At 46.0% G+C, this 19,602-nt stretch overlaps 1 protein-coding gene across 1 annotated transcript in view; it reads right to left on the bottom strand.

Moving 5' to 3' along the window:
• The window catches only part of LOC135253915 (cadherin-20-like), a 66,376-nt gene extending 47,293 nt beyond the window's left edge, over positions 1-19,083 (bottom strand). The window contains exon 1 of the mRNA XM_064333756.1: positions 18,532-19,083. The gene's annotated coding sequence lies outside the window, so the exon portion shown is untranslated. The remainder of the gene's footprint in view (positions 1-18,531) is intronic.
• Positions 19,084-19,602: the final 519 nt, after the last annotated feature.

The raw sequence follows: 19,602 nt of genomic DNA, 5'->3' as shown, positions 1-19,602 counted from the left end.
TTATAACCGCAACTTGAACAATCTATTCATTTTAATTTCAACACAAAACAAAAATGTAGAAATAATTAGCATTTGAGTGAAACACCTAATGATCATTACAAATTCCTGTATGTATTACAAGTTAGATTATTCGGGTTAGAAAGTAAGGGTAAAAAAACATCCTTGAATAATTTGGTGTCATTGCCTGTTTTTGCTGGAGAGGTTTTTTTTGTAAATAAAACAGCAGGTGCAGGGAATATATGGATGTATGGATGCATGCATACATGCATGCTGCAGACGCATGGGAAGTACTGATGCATACATAGATGCATATAATTCCACAGACTGTATTGTGTGGATGGATGGGATGGGCTGATGTACGAGTCCACAGGGAATGCTGATGTGCCGATGAATGGGATGAGCCGATACGTTGAATTACATAGTCTGTGTTATGCACACAGGATGTACTGATGCACAGGTGCATGGAATGTGTTGGTGCAACAAGCCGCATGGAACGTGTTGATGTGTAAGTGCGCAGGATGTGTTCATGCACAGGTGCATGGAACATGGAGGTGTGTAAGTGCACAGGATGTCTTCATGCACAGGTGCATGGAAGGTGTTGATGTATAAGTGCACAGGATGTCTTCATGCACAGGTGCATGGAACATGGAGGTGTGTAAGTGCACAGGATGTCTTCATGCACAGGTGCATGGAAGGTGTTGATGTATAAGTGCACAGGATGTCTTCATCCACAGGTGTGTGGACAGGGGCGGCGTGTAAGCGCAGAGCATGTGCTGACACGCGGTGCGCGTAGAGAGGGGTTTGCGACGCACAGGTGAGCAGAACGCGTTGTTAAGGTAACCGCCGGATGGAATTCTGCGGCCTCCCGCTGGGCGAGGAATGAGGCGGCCGGCGGGGGGGCCAGGCGGGGGGGCCAGGCGGGTTAACAGGTGTGGGGGAAGGCGGAGTGGAAGTCGAAACGCGTTTGACAGGCCTGTGATGGCGGGGCAGGTCTGATCTGAGGGGGTAATGATTCCGTCCTCCTCTGCTGCCGCCGCTCACACATTCCGCCCCCCCCCCCGCCCCCACCCTGCCCCCCACCCCGCCTCTACGCAATTCACAACCTGCCATTTAATAGGCCGTTAAAAAAACCGTGCTCGAAACCGAATCGTTTCGTCCGATTGGCCGTTCAAAACCGGAACGCGTGCGTTTTTACATCTTTGTATTCAAAAACCATCATCTTGTTTTCGCTTAAAAAAAAAAAACGGGCACTTCCATTTTTGTGTTTTTAAGTAGATCCTGTTGTAAACACACGCTCACTTCATGTTCATATTCATGCTAAAAGCAGACCGTACTTAAATTATAATTTAATTTATACTTCAGTTCTACTTGTATTATCATCGGTTGGAGCATCTCGGCAATGATTAATTGCCGAGATGGGCGTGCACATTTCCCATGAGGCATCACGCTTCCTACTCAAGGTTGTGCTCTGGGCCACCCCCTGACCTTTTGGCAGCCCTACACGAAATTTGATTTGGGTCCCTACCACTTCTCTCTTTCGTCCACGGGAGGGTGGGGGTGGTGTGGTGCTGGAATTGCCATTGCAGGCCTGGGGCGGCTGGGGTGGGGGGGGTTGCTGGGGGAGGGGGATTGCGATTTTCTCTTGAGCCCCACTTAGGGTTGGCAACTTCCAGAAATGAAAATACGGAACAAGGGGACGTGGGTCGTGGTGAGGGTACAGGAACCAATCGTGAGCCGGGGGCTAGAGCAGAGTAAATGTCCCCGAGGGGCAATTTGGCTCGCAAACAGCAGTCGATTGTGATTGTTCACATGGAGACATATAAGTGAAAAAGTAGGGAATATGAAAATGCGTATTTTCTTTCATTATTAATTCAAGGTGGGTGTATTCACATCTGGGGGTGCACCGCCAGCCCCCACCCCCTCAAATTTTCCTTCAAATACGGCACAAAACACGCTCCACACCAGTTCAATACGGAGAATAATATTTACTTTCCAACTACGGGCTGATTCTGTATTTTACAGGACAATCGGCAACACAGACCCTCTCCTTGGCCCCTTAAAGCTTTCCTCCCCCCTCCCGCGCCCCTCCCTGCCCTTTTACACGTGGGCCTGCTCGTGCCCCGGGGGACATGAGATGCGGGGCAAAGCCGCACGCCGAAAACAAGGGACGCAAACAAGGGAACGTCACACACGCAAGAGGAAGAGTGACAACCGCACGTGCCCGCTCACTCTGCCCAGAGGCGAGAAATGCTATTTCCTTGTTTCCCTCCGAAACAGCAATTAAGCTGGGGGAATGTGGGGCGGTAGGGTGGGGTTGAAGGTGGGGCGGGGGGGTGTGGTGGGGTGGGTGGGGGGGGCTCAACGTAATTTGACAAGGCCCTATGACTGACAAGGCTGTGTTATAAATGATTGCTATGTGTTTTGCTTTCGCTCTGCTAAAAGCCTCTGCTGCCTCCATGAGGCTTCCTGCATCGCTCGAGTGTGTGAAAATGAGGGAAGATGGTGTGTTTCGGCACTATTTCTGTCCGTTTAGTGAATGAAATTACTCAAATGGCGGTTGCCTTATTTCAGTCTGGGGGGAAAAAGAAGGAACCGGTTATCATACTTGCGAACGAGCTACCTACTTACCCCGAAAGACGGACCATTGAAAGGAAAAATACGTGCACCTCTGCACCTCTCTCTCCTGAGATGACCCGGACAGAGAGAAACTGACTGGCTCTTCAGTAAGACAGATGGAGACTGATTGGCTTTTCAATAAGACGGAGAGAAAAACAACAGGCATTTGGCATTGGTTGGTATTAATGATGTACAGCACTGTTTAAAGAACGCTCCCTTCATGTAAAATGGCGGACTAATCTTTTACCGCCAAGCTGCTTAGGCAGTCTGTCAGTCATTATGTCTCCAGACAGAGACTGGTACTCTCCCAAACCCGCCCCAACACCACCCTCCCGCCCCCTACGAACTCCACACCCACAGGTGGGTTGGTGGGTAATTGGGGTGGGTTGTTTCTGGGGGGTTGTAGCAGTGCATTACTGCAATTAAATGACACACTGTATCTTTAGCGTTTTTAATTGACTTTGCGAGTCGCCTAAATTATCGTCCTAATTAGTTTTCTCGTACTAATTTATGTACTGAAGTGCCTGGTCACCGGGGGAATGGCGTCACTTTCTGTTGAAGTTATCGTACGTGAGGGTAACTTTAAAACCACAAATGAGAGAGAGATCAACAGGTAGAGGGAAGCAGGGAGAATGAGCATGAATTTTGTTCCTGAAATAAAGCTCCTGCCATTGGTTCCTCCTGGGTCAAACTCCTCAAAGCCATTTTTGCCAAAGATTATAGGCAATTGACAGGCTAACATGCTGCAATCTGAAAATGAAAGGGTGCTGTGTGATTTTTTTTTTATAGCACAAAAAAGACCTTGTGGTGTAATTTTGTTTCATGGTGGACCTAACAGCTTTCGTAATCTCTTTGTTAGAGCTTGATATTTCCCTTCTTGGCTTTCCACAGAGAGGACTTGTGAAGGTGTGAGATCACAAACGCGTGAATAGAACGTTCTTAACTGAACATTCTAACGCTGATGTAACAGCCACTGCTGATAAATGAAAGCAGTGGAGTTCTAGAACAACGACTTTGAATTAAAAAAAAAAAATAAAACATTCCAAAAGACCGACTCTTCCATGGCTTAATGGGCCTGTTCTGTCACTAATGGTTCCGCATTCTGACCTGGCCATGTTACCTCCTCTTCTCCTTCATTTGGTGTGAGGCTGATAACGCACCTGTTTCTCATCTCTGTGTCTTTCAGTGAGTTTGGGTGGTGAGGTTTAATCGCTCTGGCAAAGGTGGCGAAAGTTTAATTGAGGCTGGTTGTGAATCCATGCGTGCCCGTCCCTGCAATCATAAGTCACAGTCTCCCTGGGGCCAGAGAAGAGCCCCCCTGCAGTGGAGAATGTGTTCGGGGAGCAAAGTCGCTCAGGCCATTGTGTGGACAAAATCAAAACCTCGACCTGCCCTCCTAACCTCCCCCCCACCACCACCCAAAACCACCAGTCGAGCTCTGAATGGGAGCTGACGGGGGGGGGCACAGAGTGAGACAGAGATGCACACAGAGGAAGTAAAAAGACCTGATGCTCATAGAAAGAGATAGAGAGAGAGAGAGAGAGAGAGAGAGAGCTCTGGTTTTTCCCAAGTGCAATATATCCCCCTAACAATATGCCTGGGGAAAAGAAAAATCTGAAATGTTTCTGGAATTTTCTTATTGTCCTTTCGATGATTTGTGAACGAATTAGTCCTCCAGTACATGATGTACTCTGCACTTCAGTAATTTCAGTATCTTTCATGCATTCTCAATCCCTTGAGACATTAGTGGGGTTGGAATGTGAATTATGGTGGTCTCTGTCTTCCTCTTTTCTTTTTTTTTACCAGTAATTACCCAGCAAGCAAGTGCCTATTAGACCAGTGTCTCTCAACCCTGGTCCTGGGGACCGACTGCCCTGCATGTTTTAGATGTCTCCCTGCTCCAACACACCTGATTCAAATGAATGGGTCGTCATCAAGCTCTGCAGAAGCCTGATAACGACCCATTCATTTGAATCAGGCATGTTCAAATGCAGGGAGACATCTAAAACATGCAGGACAGTGGGTCCCCAGGACCAGGGTTGAGAAACACTGTATTAGACCACTGTGGGGCCCAGCTGTCGGTCAGCCAACGTTTTGTGAATAGAATATATTTATGTAACAAATTTTGCCCTGGTGCAGTTCGCAAATGGCAGGCTATCGTTCCCCAGCTATTTTGCATCCTCTTAACAACTGATTGTGACCAAGAAAGAAAACTTGTTTGCCTCAGTGTATGGTGAATTCTAATCATAGATTTGTAATCATAGCTATCAGGGTTTAAGTTGCGAAGTTCACTTCCATTCATTGCTTTTTTTTGGCCCGGTAACAGGCTAAGCACTCCTTTGTAGCAGTACTACCCATGATCCACAACTTGGCCGTTCACAACGAATGGAAATTTGCTAGTTGTTAACACCATTAATTTCTACAAATGTTACGGCCAATGCTAGCACCTGACCAGCCTCGGCTAAGGCTGTCTCTGGTGTGAGGTCACAAATGAATGATCAGAATGTTCTTGACTGAACATTCGAAAGCTGTGTGATCTTTTTTTTTTTATAGCACGAAAAAGACAGGTGTTAACACACGGATGTTCCTTGTAGCGTGATTCTGATGCACGTAACAGCATTCGGAAGCTGATGTAATTTAATTCAGTGGAGTTCTAGAACACTAACAGTGGTTTTAATGAATGCCTGCGAGGTTTTTATTTCTCGAGACGACGCATCTGCCGTTGTGTGGGTGTTATATTCATTCGTGAAGGTGTAGGTTACAGAAAATGGGAGGGGTCATGTTCACCTCCGCGTTTTATCCATCTGTGGTGATGCTTCCCTTAAGCTGCACGTGACCTTGCTAAACTGTAGTTACACTGAGCTGATGGTCTAGTCTCACCTGCAATTTTGCACGTGTGATTGATAAAATCAGTGAACAAAAACAAAAACAAAAACAAAATGAAATGACACAAATCTATCTGTCGTTTGTAATTTCTGAGAATAGACAAATATTGCTTTCAGGTTATTTATTTATTTATCTATTTATTTATTGCATTCCGTCCTACGGAATTGGCCAATTTACTGCACCATATTTCTGCAAATTCAACAGTAAATTGGTTTGTCTTACAGGACGTGTTGCTCTGGCTTCGCACTCCAATCTGCGCTTGCATAATACCATTATATCGCCTCCTTTCTCAGAAAGGAGCTGTGGCTTCGGCTTCCGTGAACAAATCCAACTGGATCCTGTCGAAAGCCCACGGCACCCGAAGTGTGAAGTGAAGAAGCGCAGTACCCAATCAACAAAATCCAACATAAACAAAAATATGTTGAGATATAACCTGCGGTATCGTCCTATGAAAAAAAACAAAAATAAAAATCACACATTTCTGTTAGTCTTTCCGTGCTTCTGTTTGCCTGCAAAAGCACAACAAAAACCTGTAGTGTACTTCGTCTCAAATCTGTGGTTTTCAACAATATGGTTTTATTTTATGTCATATGTGATTATTTGAATAGCCCTGTGTTGTCCACCTATTCACTCCTCCTGTATGTAATGTCAGTGATGCTTTCCCTCCATGTCTTCCCTTATATAGGTGATAATGATAAATGATTGTGACATTACCCAAGCAATAACCTGTAGAATTTGGGGAACCCTGTACACAAAACTCCACTCAGACTGAAGAACGAATGAAGGATGTATAACTTATAATAGAACAGCATTAGCAGACATGGCCACAGACCATTTTTATTAAGATATGTATTGATTGCTAGTTTGGATAAGGTGCGAATAGTTAACTCAGCGCGAGATCTTTCTCCTTCTTGTTCCGTGTCACCATCTCCGTACCTATGTTCATTGTGTTTATATATATATATATATATATATATAGTGCTTTCCCCTCATGCAGTAGCTTTCTGTATAGTTCCTAAAAGGAGCACTGTTTCTCTAAACATTTCTAATTTTATGATCCCATAATAACCACAAGGCAAACCCTTAGGATGGAGAAGGGGGTGCTTCGCCTGTCGTGAGGGAACTGTGCTGGAGACCATGAGCGTGTTCTCTGGGGGAAAAACGCTGACACTTCCTAGCACGATAGCACCTATCAGAGCCCCGTCTGTCGGCTGTCCAGACTGTGAAAACTGGCACTACGGCAGGCTTCCGGAAGGCCGTTCCCCAGCGAGCTAGGATTTATTTTTTTTTGAAACTGGGGAGTCCAAACTCCAGTCCTGGTAGGGCCACAGTCGCAGATTTTGAATTATGAGGGGGAACTAGGAGGAAAAAAAAATACACTGCAAAAGAGACGTGGGTTCCCTTAAAAGAGATCCCGAGAGCAATAATAGTGCAACCCCCCCCCCCCACCAGTCCACAATTGCAATCACACACCGGTCTAGTGGCCTCCAATCTCACAGCCCCTCCCCCTGGAGCGTACAATTGAAACCCTGGCAACAGTGTCTGCATGTATTTGTGCTTTCCTCACAACCTTCCAGAGAACAGAGTGTGTGGGCTCTTTTTTTACCAATAAATGACATACAGTAGATTCGTCTCTCGTCCTGAAACGCGCCGGAGACCAGCGGACACCTCCCCCAGGACCGCGGTTTGACGACCCTGTCTTTAAGAGCTGATCCTCATCTCGGCGGCTCTGCCTCTTGGTCAGCCAGCAGGCCGCCACGCCACTTATTCCACCATTTCGACCGCCATGTTGATGATCGTCAGACAGGCGGACTCTACACTTGCTTTCTGGCTTGACGGGACAACAGTGACAACCTCGGCCCAGTATTTTTTCGCTGAAATCCACCTAATTATCTACTCAAAGACGCACAGTGCAGTGGCGTTCATCAATACGTCCAACGTAAAAAAAGTGTTGGTAATTATCATCGCGACGTGAACCGTGGCTATTGTCATTTTTTTTTTTTTTTTTTTGGATTGCCCATTTGCGGGGTGTGAGCCGTTGTCTCTGTAATTGATTTCATTTCAAATCTAATCAGATTGTGTGTGTTTCCTATTAATCACGACTCATTTGGTCGCGTAACACATCCAGGAAGCCGGTGCCATCGTTTGTGGATCATGGCATGTAGAAGTCTGGAGCCATCTGCAGCCTGCAATTGCCCTGATTTGGCTTCATAAACTCGTACATCTGACGATGATTTCAGTCTTAGAGAGTTTCCGCACAAAACTTTGGAGTTTAGACGCAAATTTTTTGACATGCAAATATATTCAACTGCAATGCAACAGTATTTGCGCAAGTAATTAGATGTATTTGCCTTTTCCTAATCTGAAACTTTACATGCATCTGTCTTATTTAGGAAACATTGCAAATATTCAGCAATGCAGTATTGCAAGGGCTAGAACTGAAGGTATGGTTTGCATGTGTACTGTACTTTTTTTTTTACATTTGACGGTTAGAGATGGCTTAATATTTTTTGAGGGGAAATCGCGTTTTTGAATTGTGAAGCACTTTGAGCCAAATTGCCAGATCACATTCCTGTACTGAATAAAAAAAGTATGTTTAATGTGATCGCAATCAGATTAAGGCATCGTGCCTCGAATAAAAGCACATCACAGTTGGCTCCGCCTGACTTAGCTTCACAGCCTTTGTAGGTCTTTGGAAGATTTTCTGTGGATTCCCAGGCAAACGGAACTGCTTAAAAAGGTTCTGTGTCACACGGTCTGCGCTGAGTAGGGTCGCCAGATGTCTGTTTTCCACCAAAATGTCAGATTTTTGAATTATTTGTGCATGTCCAGCTTTAGATGCTGACCGGACAAATAATGTTGTCCCATTGCTGTGCGGATGTCTGATCAGATCCACCTGACTTTGCCCCCTCAACTCCACAGAATATCTCTGAATCCCCAACGCTGCACACGCACCAGGGCTATGTGTTGACCATGCTGGGACTGTAATTCTGCAGCATCCACAGTTCACTTGCATTCAGCCTTATAAGGACTACAAATCCCACAAGACACCTCTTTCCTGTCACATGGTATGGCACAGTAAGCACTGGCTGTCCTTTAGTCATGCCAGGGAACTCGTAGCAATTTATATGCCTGTGTGTGTGTGTCACTATAAACGTATCCCTGACAACAGTAAATACAAACTTTTAATTTTCAGCATAAATAAAAATCGAATGGTCTATAAATACATTCAGGTCAGACATAAGAAAAGCACCAGGGTTTACTCAACCAAAGTGAAATTGTACCTCAGAAACCCGTCTTATACTTCAACGTAAGTGCATGTGCCGTCACATTTGAAAATGCATTTTTATATGGACTCCAGGCTAATAAATGAATTAGACATGTATGTATGTGCACATACAAGGCTTTTAAGACTCCAAGCACGCAAGAGCATTTGTGCAGTTATAGGGCTATTCCTGCACTGAAAAATTGCTTAACATTAAACTGTTGCATTTAAAAAATAAATAAATAAATAAATAAATAAAAAGGAATCCTTGTGAGGACAACAAAAGAATGCATCATGCTTCTTCCTGTCTCCAGAAGTGTTCTGTTATGTTCCCTCGCTGTTTTGGAGAACAATGGCGGTCGGTCGCCAGGGTGACACGGAACCCTGGTAACAAACAACCCCACCTGACACTGTCCTTCTGTGCCACAGGGGGAAAATGGTATTTCCTCACAGTTCCCTATATATACCCTGTGTGTGTGTGTGTGTGTGTGTGTGTGCGTGTGTGTGTGTGTGTTTGCGAGTGTAATATACAGTATCTATAGTACTTTACTGGGTTAAAATGTCATGGTTTCCTGCAAGTATCAAGAAGAGTATTAAGTTTCCAAGGGGAAGACACAGCTAATTGCACTAATAGAATTTAATTTATTTTCTTTTTTTTTTTTTTTTTTTTACAGCGCAAATAAGAGAAGTGTGAGTGAATTATAGCTTTGAATACGGAAACCTCACGAAGCACCGCTACTTCTGTTAATTGCATAGACCTCCTTTTCTTAGTTGTGGAATTGTTTTTTTTTTTCCTTTTTAAAATTAGCATAATTGCCTCTGTATAGCAGCTTTCCATCCATCCTAATCTTAATAAAATACAGAGCTCAACGGAGCCGTGTCTGAATGTGGCACTAGGTCATTATTCAGCCCACAGTGCTCAATATACAGAGAAATCAATTACGTGCAATGTTGCTATTCTCATTCATGTGTATCAAGTGACATCAGATAATTACGATTGATAACCCTGAACGATGTAGCACGGATGCACATCGAAGGTGATTGCGGCAACCTATGTTGTTGAATAGCGTGAAAAACGTACTTCATAAGAGTACACGATCTATGGGGTTCTGTACAACTATATACATGTAAGTAGGCTTTGTTTAGAAGATCTGATTGGGTAAGGCTTTGTCACTGGCGTAGGCAGCCATTTTGTTGGAGTGAGAGGAGACGTTGGAAATTCAAAAGTAAACCCACAAACTTTAGAATGGACCAACTTGTTGTCTGAGGGTGGAGCGCTGGGGGTAGTACAGGTGCACTGACTGCTTTTCCAGTTTCCCTGTAATCACCTTCTGTGCGCATTTGGAGAAACACGCTTGCTCACTACCAAAACTAGCAACTCCCTCAAAGTGAAGGCAGTACTCGGTTTTACCACTAGGTGGTGAAAAAGCCCAGAAAAGCTGTTGTCGAACAGTACCTCTTTTCTCCAGGTCTCTCAAAGTGTAGCTAGATATCATCCTCAAAGAAGGTGCATATCAGCTGTCACTAAAGAGAGAATTGATATATTTCATCAGTACTGAAAGAATACTGCAGATCAACAGAAATACAGACACCTAGAAACAAGAAAATCCACCATAAGAAAAGTACATTTCCCAAGCAGACGGGTTCCCCTGACTGGACCGATGAAAGGATAGTCTGACACGCTGGGTGGGCAGTGTCAGTGTGGAAGGTTGAGAGAAGGGCAGAGAGCAGGGCATGTTTTCCCCTGCTCAGTAAATCATGTTATGCTCTGACAGGAGCTGTTTAAACCAAGGGGAGGACTCACTGACTGAGAAACAGGCAACATCAGACAGCGATGGTGATGAGGTTGACAATGGGGATATGCGTGCTTCTGTGTGTCTACGTGTACTTGTACGTGTGTGTGTGTCTATGTGTGCGTATGTGTGTGCATCAGTGCATGGGGTGTCTGAGAGGTTGTGGGCAGGTTGGCGGGAGGGGGACAAGGTGGGGTACTATATGTAACTGTTATTTGTTATCACAGCCTGTTACTTTAAGAGCTGGAAGTTTGCTCAAGTTCACAAGTTCCAGCCAGATGTTGATTACTCACTCAAGCAAATGGCATATATGGGTGACAGCTGAACAGACGGACCCCCCAGCAAAGCACTCAGCGTGGATCTATCCTCCCCCAGCTCTCTCTCTCTCTCTCTCTCTCTCTCTCTCTCTCTCTCTCTCTCTCTCCCCGCTGTCTCCCTTTTCCCACCCGACACCTTTTGGTAGCAGCATGGCGTGCTGCAGTAAACTGCACACCCCGCCGAGGACCCCCTCCTCAGCCAATTAAACCGTAACAGCAGCATTGGCTTAATAAGCGGGTCACGTGACCCGAGTGAACACAATCATCCGATTGGCTACCCAACCCTTTGCACTCCTCCAATTAAAAACTGAGGGGATTTTGAAGATGTTATCAACCAGAGCAGCAGAACTAGCGATAGCGCACACCGGCTGTGTCTCCATTTTTACCACGAGCCAGAGTTGGTCCTGTCCGAGTCGCCTCAGTCCAGCGTGCTGCTACGTGTGTGCAACACAAGTTTAACAGAAGGACAGAGTCATTGCTGCGCTGTGCATTCTCTGCAAGGGGCGAGCAGTCGCGCTGGGGAGCTGAGCTGAGATTAAAATCTGAGCTAGCCGCACAGGATTTGATAAATAATGTGTACGAAATACTGTCAGGGATGTAATAACTGTCCCACACTGCCGACCCTCCCTCTCTCTCTCTCTCTCTCCCTCTCTCCCTCTCTCTCTCTCCCTCTCTCCCTCTCTCTCTCTCCCTGTCTTCATCTCTCTATCTCTCTCTCCCTCTCTCCCTCTCTCCCTCTCTCTCTCTCTCTCTCTCTCTGTTTCTGTCGCGTGTGTGTGTCTCCGTCCTTGTCCCCTTCCGTGAGAAAGGGAGTGCTCTACACGTGTAAATTGTTAATACGGCCCCACAATCACATGAATAATGCAGCTCCCCTTCTCAGGCCACGGCTTCCCATTCAAATATTTAAGCCCATCACCCGCAACATTTTTAAATAAACAGCTTTCCGCACGGGACTGAAAATGGGGCGCGGGGGGGGGGGGCCGCCGCCACAAGAGGGCGACGACCCGAAAACAAAATCGATTCCCGCCATCGAAGGGGAGCAACGTGGTCCTCGGTGTGGTCAGATGGTCAAGAGAACCTGGCCTTAAAACTCAGAGGTGGCCTGTTTAATTCCACTGTACCCTCTAGCAAGCTGCTTAAAACCCAGAGTGGCTCAGTATATGTGCAGCTGTATTAATGGACTGGTAAACCAAACAAAACTCTGTGCAAATCGCGATGAAGAATGGCTACACGTGACATAATGTGCCCTCTCAGAGGTGTGACTGAGGCTGTAAAACTTCTCCACGTAGCCGAAAATGCTATGGCTACTGTAAAAAAGAAAAAAAAGGGTTCTGGAACCTTCTCAGCTTTAACAATGGCCTTTGCGCGCTCTAAGTTCCAAATTCTTATTGGAACGCACGGGGAGCGCGACGCGCCCGCTCTCCGTAGCCTTTCTGCTCGGCTCCCCGTCGGTTACCCAGAATGCACCGCGGAAAAACAATCAGATTCTGCCTGGCCCTCCCGTTGTTTCATGCCCCCCAAAAAACAAACAAACAGTGGGGTTAGAGCTCGCCGCCCCCCCCCCCCCCCCCCCACCCCCCGCACGGTCCTGTCAGATCCGATCAGCTCCCTCATCCCTGACTTGCAGCTCCTCAAAGAGTCGGGAGAATTTCCTTGCGTTTTTATTTGTTAAAAAAATAATTAAAAAAAACTTCTCCAAACATCCATAACTTCAATATCAAACAGGGGAAGTCAAAGAAGAAGAAGCTTCCCAAAACGGCCCCCCATCGAATCGACATGTTCGCGCTAGAACGCATTTCAGAACAAATTAATAAGCCTGGGAGAGCTTCTTTTTTTTTTTTCTTTTTTCTTTAGGACCTGCTCCATCTCTGCCCTGCTGCTGATCCCTTCTCTTACAGTCATTACCGATGAATCAGTCTGGTTCTCTACCCGGCAGAATATGGCCCGTCCTGCGGTGTGTAATTTCAGGTAGAAACAGCTTTGTGGTTTTTTTGGGGCAGAGGGTGTATTGTGTTCTCCTCTGTCCCCTGGCTGACAGCTGGCTCTCAGCGAAGGTGTCGCTGTGCCGCTGGAAAAGCCTTTATTCCGATCTGCAGGAGCCAGCAGTGGGACAAGGTGGAATGGGGGGGGGGGGGTGACTGTTCGACTTTTGCAGAAGGAAAAACAGGTTGGAAAACCCGGCTCTGTTCTCTGGTTTTTAGGAATTTCCGTGCCCTGTGGAGGAGATGCCTCGCCTCCGAAGGACCCCGCCCCCCCTTACCCCCCTCCCCCCCCCCCCCCCCCCCCACCCTGTCCCAGCTCACCTTTCATGCCCGCGGCAGGTTGCCACGACGATGCACGGTTTATACGGGCCGCACCTGTCGAGATCGATATCAGTACCTGAGACGCACTGAAAGTTCAAAGGGGACAACGGGCGAACTGCTGAATGAAACTTAAAAAAAAAAAAATAATAATAATCATTTTGTGTCTCAATAGGGGGTCATGTTTCAGGAGTGATTTAACCCAAGCTGGAGCTCATCCACAAAGGCGTGTTAAAAAAAGAAAAAAAACAGGGCTTCAGCATTGAAGAGCGGGGTCTGAGTGCTAATGGAATTCAACATCAAATTTATGGCTGTTCCTCGTCCAATTTCTTCTCCGTGAAAGTTTTTCTGAGAGACTGTCCACCACTGCACCCCCCCCATACCCCCCCCATCGCCCCCTTCTTTCACCAGTCAACTCTGCTTTCGTCCCCCTGCCCGAGACTGTAATTAATTTTCCACTGGTGGGGCTTAATTCATTGTGTTCACTTTTGAATATTGGGGTATTTTTGGCAATAAAATATAATCATTTTTTCAGACAAGCTCAAGGTTATGGAATAAGGCCGGTTCGGTCTGATCATATTTTTGGCTGTCAGCCAAGGCCGAAGGGACACAGATGTGAGGGAAGCATATATAAAAGCTGTAAAATATTGAGATAGTAAAAACGGTGTAGATTAACGCTGTGCATTATGATTACATTTGTCTCTCCACCCCCCCCCCGACCCTTTTCTGTCTCCGTCCCTCTCTCTCTCTCTCTCTCTCTCTCACACACACACACACACACACACACACTATTTCTCTCTCTCCCTCCCCTTCTGTCTGTGAGTGTGGTGCTTCTTCTGGCAGAACCGAAACACATTATGTGTTATTCTGTCTGTGATGTTTGATATTACATGTAATTTTCCTTCATACAGGTGTCAGTGCTGTCGGCGGGTTTTGTGTGGTGTTGTTTTGCGTGTTGCTTGTGTGTGTGTGTGTGTGTGTGTGTGGGTTTACGTGTGTATGTGTGTGTGATTATATACTGTATGTATGTACTGCATGTTGTTTGTTGTCTACAGTGTGAGCCTGTCTTCGCATGGCGGCCATAGAATGCTCTGTTAAGTGTGTGTGAGTGTGTGTGTGTGTGTGTGTACATTTATGTATTTACATGTATGATATGTTTATATATATGTGTATTTATGTGTAAATTTAGGTGTTTAAGTTTTTGTGTGTGTGTGTGTGTGTGTGTGTTGGCTGTCAGAATCCCTGTTGTATTTTTATGTGTGTGTATGTCTGTGTGTGTGTGTGTGTGTTTATATGTGTGTGTGCTGGCTATCAGAGTCCCCGCTGTACTTGTGAGTACACAGTGGCAGTACTGTGACCTGCTGTGATGGTGTACTCCACTTGTACCCCCAGGCTGCGGTCCAGACACAGAGAGGGGGGTGGGGGGGCGTGGGAGGGTGATTCTGCCTGACATGCAGGACTTAGGCTCACCTTAGAATCACAGTAGGGTTGCTGCTACATCTCCTTGGCTCACAGGGATGGCTAATGACCTGTGTCTGTCTGGGGGGGGGGGTTTGGGAGAGGGGGGGGGGGGGGTCGTATGCTATTCACACATTCACTTGATTGGACGGGGAGAAAGACTCACACTCATCCAACAGGAGGAGACAGCAGAGGCCTTTTTGAAAAATCAGGGTCATTTTGAAAACGGATTCCTGTGGCTAAGTCTTGCATACTTCCAAAACTGCTCCTGAAAAGGCATGACTGTGAGAATCAATTTAAATTAATTTTGGGACGTGCGTCCTTGCGGTGTTCAGTCTATCACTTTGAGTGACTGCCATCTTTGAATAGATTCATTCACCGAGAAGCATGTCACAGAAGAGAAAAGAAACAGGGTCTATCTATCCGTCCATGCATCGTATCAGCACATAGAGTTAGGTTAATGATGGATCTATTGAGAGAAATCAACATTAACACTTCTTTGGCTGTCTGAGAGGTGCAGTGGACCTCCCAGCACTGGCAGAAGGTTGTGTTGCTGACAGAATGTGATCCTAAGTGCTAAGCTAACTGGGATAGACAAGGCTAACAGGGATGTACACAAGGCGAACAGGAATTAAGAAGGCTAACAGGGAATGCACAAAGCTAACAAGGAATATGCAAGGCTAAGAGTAATTCACAAGGCTACCAAGAATTCACAAGGCTAACAGGGAATATGCAAGAATAACAGGGAACACACAAGGCTAACAGGAATTCACAAAGCGAACAGAGCTATACACAAGGCTAACAGGGAATACACAAGGCTAACAAGAATAGACAAGGCTAACAGGGAATACACAAGGCTAACAGGAATCCACAAAGCTAACAAGAACACACACAGGGCTAACAGGAATTCACAAGGCCAACAGGGAATACACAAGACGGACAGGGAATACAAGGGAAACCCACAATAAAGCACTTTGAAAGCAATCAAAAAAATGACAGCAATGCAGTTTCAGTAGTACAAGCCGGTATTCTCACATCTGGGAGGTGCAAGAAAATTGGCACCCCCCCCCCCCCTGTCCACCCCCCTCCAGGCATACCAAGGTCCACTAGCTACCTCCCCTCCCCTCATGCCAGTGCCCGTGACGTCAGTCCTCTTTCCCTTTACATGGTGGTAGATACTCTTAAGCAAGGACACCAGGCCAAATTAAAGGCAGCGTCGCATTTTTGAATGAGTGAAAGTACTGGCAGTGAAGTGAAAGTAGAAGAGATTCTTACATAAAATAAGTATTTGCACAGTGTTGAAAAAACAACAACAAAAAAAAAACAACCCAGCAAAAAAAAACACATCTCCAGGGACCGGTAATGCGATCCGTCCCCATGTTGCTACACCGGACAAGAGCAGAAGAAGAAGCAGACTTTTGTTTGAAACTTTGCCCTTGGCTTGAAAAGGAGCCCTCTTTTTTTTGGCCCGGGCCGAGGCGGTAGCTGTAGTCGTGTGCAGCCCGAACAGCCTTTCAGAATCTCATGTTCACAAGGGTTCCGCCACAAAGCACCCAGTGTGCGGTTTCACTTCCAGGGGCCCAAAACCCCTACCTACCCCACCTTTACGCCCCCCCCCCCCTCGACCCCCACACAGCAAAACACCCAGCAAACCATAACTGCAACAGGTAAAACTGGAGGACCACCAATCTCGACAATGAATGTCTCCATGCCAGAGACATGGAGCAGAGGTTGGCAAACCTGGTCCAGAAGCGCCAGTGATGTTTCTGTTTTTTTTTTTGCTCCATCTGAACTTGGTTGCAAGAGTTAGACTGATCATTCAGACCCTGAGTCTGAATGCCCAGAGCCTGTATACTAAAACACTGAGTACCTCCAGCACATGGCCACCTAATAATTGTGGTCATTAAGCCTAATAATTCATCCAATTATGCAGTTATTGGTTTGGACTGAGCAGAAACCAGGAGCATCTGTGCCACTCCTGGACCACAGTAGCCTATCACCTGATGCAGAGGAAAACAATTATTTCTGCCTGACTCCGTGGCAACCAGAAAAGACATCTTTCACTGCCACATTACGAGACCTGCCTTGAAATTGCGTAAATAAATAACTTCTACCAAATTTGCAGAAACTGAAAAAATCTCAAACATAATGGGATCGATGAAGGCCTTTACTTAGGAGCGTGCAGCCTGTCCAAACTACAGTACAGCAGCATTTGGCTACTCAGTGCTGGTGGCCTTGAGATGCACCCTGTTTCACGTACTGTATACACAGTACCCTGTTTAACCATTCAGGAGAATGCATTCATTTCTCACTTTTATATTCTCTTTGAAATATGGTTGCATCAATTGCTATATCCCCCTTTAATTTGTGATGTCACAGATACGTGATCTGATACCGTAAGTGAGCATTCTAATGCTGATGTAACAATCACTGCTGGTAACTGACTGCAATGGAATTCTAGAACACTGACTTAGAATTTTGAAAAAGAAAAAAAAAACATACCAAGAAACCTACTTTGCAAAAGGGTTAAAAGGGAAATGCCGACAAAAGTTGTGTTAAAACTCAGATTGAGCATCCCCTTTTCTTATTATCAGCATTGTATTTCACATCTTATTTGTATTCATTTTCCATTTTTTAAATGACTTTTGCCCCATGTAAACTTGTCACATTGGAAGCCACCTTTGTTTATGTTCCAAGCCCAAGCCAGACTTCCATTTTAAAGTAGTCAGCTTCTCTCTGTGGGTATGTCATTTAGTTAAATTTGCCGAGTCCCCCCCCCCCCCCCACCCTCCAAAGAGGGAAGTTAAATGTTGTGTACATGAAGGTACTTAATTAATCCTTCCCCACTCGCCCCCACCACCACCCCCACCCCCCACAATGGAACCTTTATCCACTGTAAGGAGACAGGGCTTGGCAGAATGTGTGTGCTTCAGAGGGTGTAGAGATAGACACCCCAGTGTCTCTTGTTGGCTTTCCCTCATGTCAGCTGCCTTGGTTACCGTACAGACTGCCAGCCAGCCCAGCGCCTCTCTCCCGCTACAGCCTCAAACCCGCTATTCTCTGCTACCCAAGTAGAGGGAATCTCATTAACACACACACGCACTCACACACACGTTCACAAACACACGCCCGTACACGTACACGTCCATGTACACACACACCCACACACACACACACGCACGCAGACGTACACACACACACACACGATCACACGCACACAGACGTACGCACACGCACATGCACACGTTCACACACACACACACATGCACGTACACACACACACACACAAACACACAGACACACGCACGTACACACACGCATGCACATGTACTTATACACACGCACATGTACACACACACACGCACGTACACACACGCACGCACATGTACTCTCACACACGCACAGGTACACACACACACACACACGTACACACACACACACACACACACGTACACATACACATACACACGCACACAGAAAGACACAGCTTTCTCTCTCTCTCACCTCAATTCAGTGTTTTCCATAATCAGAAATAAACAGCCAAAACAAATACAACCCCCATAAAATGCAAGAACATAACTTTTATTTTCCTCATGTTTTTATATTGCCTTAATCCATTAAGCCAAATATTGATAAATATTCAGCTCACTACATCAAAAAAGGAAAAAAAAAGAAAAGAATGAATGAACTTCCTATGGCATTATAATGGAGAACATCAGCATGTTTTTCCTTAAGCACTTTCTTCTTCTGTGTGTGCTGCATACAACTTTGGTCTCATCGACAATGTGAGCCCGATATCACTCAATCACCAGTCGCGGATGGCATGAATAACGATAAGCTGAAATCGCATCGGAAAACTAAAAACTGGAGAGGACAAAAGAACAAGCTTTAATTACCTTTAAAAGCGCCCTCCTGCTTCTTCCTTTAAAACGCGGAGTTTTCAGACCCTCAGAAGTTTTTCTCTCCCCTTCTTTCTGTGTAAGTCTCTTCTCCTCTCTGTCTCTCTCTCGTTCTGTCTCTCTCTCTCTCTCTCTCTCTCTCTCTCCTCCTCTCTCTCTCCGTCCGTTCCGTAGCTTCGGGGGGCGATCGGCGGGGGACGGATGGGAGCGTTCTGGGCACTCTGCGTTGAAAGAATAAAACGAGAATGACGGAGGGACGGAAGGAGGTGTAGAAGGATAATCAGAAGAGGAAGAGCGATCAAAAGGCTGACACCTTCTGGCGGAGTCTGGCGGCTCGGCTGCCTCTGAGGCTTCAGCGCAAGCTGTGAGTGAACGAGAGCGAAACAAACTAATCTTCAGGTGAAAGGAGTTGCTCTCGCTCTCTCTCTCTCGCTCTCCCGCTCTGCCTCTGCCGGCTTGCTTGCTCTCTCTCTCTCTCTCTCTCCCCCGTCTCGCTCTCTCTCTTTAGCACTACCTCACTCTTTCTCTCTCTCTCTCTCTCTCTCTCTCTCTCGCTGCTCTCCTGCTTCATGAATATTCTGACAAGGAAAATGCAGCTAAGGATCATTGAATTAGCCCACTGCTGCCAGGAATCACTTTGCTCCTCCCCCCCTCCCTCTCTCTCTCTCTCTCTCCTACACTTTTTCTCTCTCTCTTTTTCTTCCTCTCTGTTCTGCCCCCCCCTCTCTCTCTCTCTCTCTCTCTCGCTCTCTCTCTCTCTCTGTTCTCCGTTTTGTCTCTTCAGCGTGTGTGCAGGCAGGGGATGAGCATCGACTCCTGTCAATATAAAAAAAAAAAATAGATACATTTAAAAAAAACAAAAAAACAAACAGAAGCCTCGCATGGGTATCAGATCCAGGTCTTTTTTTCCTGGATAATTAATGTGATTATGCCCTATTATGTGTGCGCTGCCAAGCACAAGTAATTCTTCCTAATTTAGCGCGCTGGCTAATAAAAGATGCTGAAATAGTTTGTTTGCGTGCATTGCAGTTTTTTTATTTATAGAATTTTTTTTTTTTTTTAAAAGAG

This window comes from Anguilla rostrata, chromosome 4 (assembly GCF_018555375.3).
Source record: "Anguilla rostrata isolate EN2019 chromosome 4, ASM1855537v3, whole genome shotgun sequence".
NCBI lineage: Eukaryota > Metazoa > Chordata > Actinopteri > Anguilliformes > Anguillidae > Anguilla > Anguilla rostrata.
Note: the sequence above shows the minus strand (reverse complement) of the source record. Positions and strands in the feature narration are given on the sequence as shown.